Source organism: Meleagris gallopavo, chromosome 5 (assembly GCF_000146605.3).
Source record: "Meleagris gallopavo isolate NT-WF06-2002-E0010 breed Aviagen turkey brand Nicholas breeding stock chromosome 5, Turkey_5.1, whole genome shotgun sequence".
NCBI classification, from domain to species: domain Eukaryota; kingdom Metazoa; phylum Chordata; class Aves; order Galliformes; family Phasianidae; genus Meleagris; species Meleagris gallopavo.
Genome location: NC_015015.2, coordinates 37,306,029 through 37,309,733, shown reverse-complemented (window position 1 = coordinate 37,309,733; position 3,705 = coordinate 37,306,029). Strand labels below are relative to the sequence as shown.

Sequence of the window (3,705 nt, the reverse complement as noted above, 5' to 3'; positions counted from 1 at the left end):
GCAGCAAGCCGAGACGCGGAGCTCGGCCGCACCACCTACCGGCCGCCGCCGGACTCGATGTTCTCCAGAAGTCCCTTCTAAGCCCTGCGATTCTGGGAAAAACAGTGGGACTTGCTGAATCACGAGGTCCAGAGCTCAGCTGAAGGACAGACCTCCTGCCATCAGCCCAGGAGCGCTCCCTTTACTACAACAGCCCTCACGAGCACCAAGACTAAGCCTCTGCTCAGGTGTCTACAATGCCCTCGGTGCTCTGCAGACTCCAAACACAATCCAAGGAGCTCACGGAGAAGAAACACAGCACCAAATGTCCCGAGAGTGCAAGAGAAATGGCCGTGAATCTTTTTCTGGGTGAGTGAGAAGCCATTACTTAATCAGCTTCAACCTTCTGGGGTGGTGGGGCGCAGTGCAGGTGCACAGCACACTGCACAGCTGCAAGCCATGGCCACCGCAGGACAAGATTTCCTTTTATCCTCACCCCTTCTCCCACAGAGCAGCTCTTACTTCCCAGATCCAGCTAACAATACAGAGTCAGTTATCTGGAAATGACTGGTTGTGGTTTCAGGCTATGACAGATGGCACTCACTTATAATCCCTCCCTTCCTCTCTCCATTAATACTCCTCCTCCCTTCACTTACCAGAAAATGCAGCAATGCTCCCTTTTGCCCGCCCCTCTCCTCCCTCCAGGCTATTCCTTTAGAGAATTGGCTCCACAGCTGGATTGTAAAATAATCCAGCTGTTCCTATGACAACATGCTGGCAGTGGGCAGAGATGACGCCAGCACATGATGTTGGCCCATTCGCTACCAACACCCAACTCTGTTTGTTTTGGTTTGGGATGCATTTGTTTTGCTGTGCGGGCAGCTCTGCCGAATGCATTTCTGAAGGCCGGAGGGGCAGGAGGAGCAGCAATCCCAGAGACGCCAAGAAAGTTGCTGGCTCTGTGATTTACCCTTTTTTTTTTTTTACCCCAACTTTATCTGATGTGAGAATAAAAATCCCTCCAGGAGTCTTGCAGCTGCACCCAATCTTTGCAAGACTTGATCCAGAGCCTGAGTTGAAAGGCACAGTGCAAGATTTTGCACATGAGGCTTCCAAAGAAAAGAAAAAAGTGCGAGGTAGAATCAGTGATGGCTACGAAGCTTGTACTTTAACACCTTGCCTGCCAGCAGAAAGACTGCCATGCAGAGGGAAGCAAATGATAAACTTGTTCCCTGTGTTCAGCCAAACTCCTGGGTCCAGCTTCTCAGTCTCTGACAGGAGCTAGCTGGGGTACCAGAGGATTCAGGCAGAGGCATTAGCAGGGGGATCTTACAGGGAAAGCTGTGCAAAAGGCGAGACTCCCCAAGTATTTCAGCTGTTAGACCTTCTAAACAAAGTCATATTATTAAGATCACTCTGCAGAAACCATCTACAGCTCTGCAGCTCCAAGGTCAGGGCTCCCACCAAATGAAAGGGCAGTGTTTGACAGTCCTCAGACAAGGACAGCTTCCCCAGGGCTAACACCCTTCACTCACAAGGAACTCAACACAGCGAAAGGCCGCTGCTGCCAGGATGAACAGAACAAGAGATGGTGATTGTTACTGCCTGTATATTTCATTATGTCTGCAGTACTGTTCTGAAGGTCTTCAGATCAGACAGAGCAAGGCACGTAGGACAAGGCAGGGCTCCACAGCTGCACAACTGCTAAGCTCTTTCTTTTTGAACCCAGGACATTAACCACCATCACAAGCTCAGCAGTTGCCATTGCACAGCTGATAGCAAGCACCAGGATTCCCAATGCTCTGCTTTCTACATACTGAATTTTAGCATTCTCCCCTTTGAGAAAAGAAAACCATGAAATGAATTACACTGTTTCTGAAGGGAGACCTCCATGGACCACTCAGAACACCACTGATCCATTAATCCAAGAAGCACAACAAAGTGAACACATCTCCACCTATAACTATTTTGGTCCTCCGACCTGCATAGTGAGAAAGCGGATGTAAGAGACTGGTACAAAGGTACAAAGGAAGCCAGGAGACCAGATCAACACCTGTAAATGTGTCTTTGGTGAGAGCAAAGAGACCAGAATAACTAGAGCACATTGTAGCAATTACAGACCTGGCAAAGCACCAAGTGTATCACACTGCAGTCAGTAGGCATTGGATGGACCTTTGCATTTTCAGGAGGTTACCATTCAAAGCTTGGCACGGCTGTGCTTCTGGATGCCTCACTCTCCTTCGCTCTCCAAAGCTATTCCCAAGTTGCTCTCACTGTCTGTTCCCTGCCTGCTTTTCAACCACATAAAAGTCCCAGCCATCAGTGGCGGCAGCAGCAACAGGCCCGTGCTGGGCTCACAAGTGCTGCCAATGTGCCTTCCCTCTTGTGTGAAAGAAGTAAAGGCAAGTTACTTTTTCTGAGCTGGCTGCAGTGCTGCTGCTCACAGAGCAGAAGACTCTACTGTATAACGACCCAAACTCTTACTCATGCCGTACTCCTAACTCCCCTCTTGCCACACAAGGATTTTCATTCCAGGTTCAAAAGATTACATATCAGTATCATGAGCCATATGTGGACGTACATTTTCTCTCACTATTCATTTTGCAGAACTGGCACAAATAACTTCATGGCAGTGCAGAAAGTGTTGATGTTCCTTCCTGCATGGCTATGTTTTCCTGTTGTTTTTTTGTTTTGTTTTGTTTTACTTTAGAAGTCACCCCTAGCTTATACGCATAGCACAACAGCCTCCTCCATATCAAACAGCCCTTCAACCTGAGTGCCACCTGAACATCTCCCTGGCAGCATACTAATGCTTCCAGCCATTCAGCTATGGGCTCTGTCACTGGCCCAACGTCTCTTTAAGTCCTTCCTGCAGGTATGGTTCAGAGAATCAAAAAACAGACTTAGCAAAATAAGCAAAAGCAAATATCTTCCCCTGCTTAGCACAGCCAATGGGAGCCCAAGTCCCCTCAGCACTTCTCCCAGGTGCCAGATCCCAGCCCCATGATCTTTCTCACAGACTTTCTACCATTTCCTAGGGCAAAATCTGACGGGAGGCTGCTGGGCACCCAAATCTGCATGTCATTTACGGGATCATCTTGTCCAAAGTTTCATTAGACAAACTACACCCAAGATCAGCACTACACATATTTGAGAGGATTAAACACAAGAGATCTCATCAGAAATTATGTCAATTTTCAGACTGCACAGCTGATACACAGCCACACAAAAATCTCCAAGGACAAGTCTGGCCACGTATCAACAACATATCCTTTCTACGAAAAGCCTGCCTGTCTCTACCCGGTCCTACCCCAAGGAAGCACCTACGGGAATTTGAAAAAGTTTGGGAACACAGTGGAGAAATACAGGCACCTCCCCAGCATCCCATTTTTTATCATAAGCACCATAAGGACGGTCGGACACTGGACTAAGTTGCCCGGCCAGGCCGCGGAAACTTCCATTGCTAGAGATGCTCAAAATCCAGCCCAGCATCCCGCACAACCCGCTCCCGCTCCACCCGCTGGGGATCGGCGCCCGGGCTCGCAGCGCCGCGATTCAAATAGCGCTCACACACGGCGAGTTACCTCCGCCTTCCTCCGTCAGCGCTCAGCTTCCTCGGCAGCAGCAGGGAGCGGCGAAAGGCGAGGAACGAAGTTAAGCACCGGGCAGGCAGCATTCCCGCGGGGCCGCAGGGACGCGCGGCGGCCGTAAGGCCGGGCGTCCAGC

The 3,705-nt window shown here is 49.9% G+C and overlaps 1 protein-coding gene across 1 annotated transcript in view; it reads right to left on the bottom strand.

Annotated features, from left to right (window-relative positions):
- JDP2 (Jun dimerization protein 2) overlaps nt 1-3,671 on the bottom strand; it is a 39,312-nt gene extending 35,641 nt beyond the window's left edge. The window contains exon 1 of the mRNA XM_010711742.3: nt 3,564-3,671. The gene's annotated coding sequence lies outside the window, so the exon portion shown is untranslated. The remainder of the gene's footprint in view (nt 1-3,563) is intronic.
- Between the last annotated feature and the right edge of the window lie 34 nt (nt 3,672-3,705).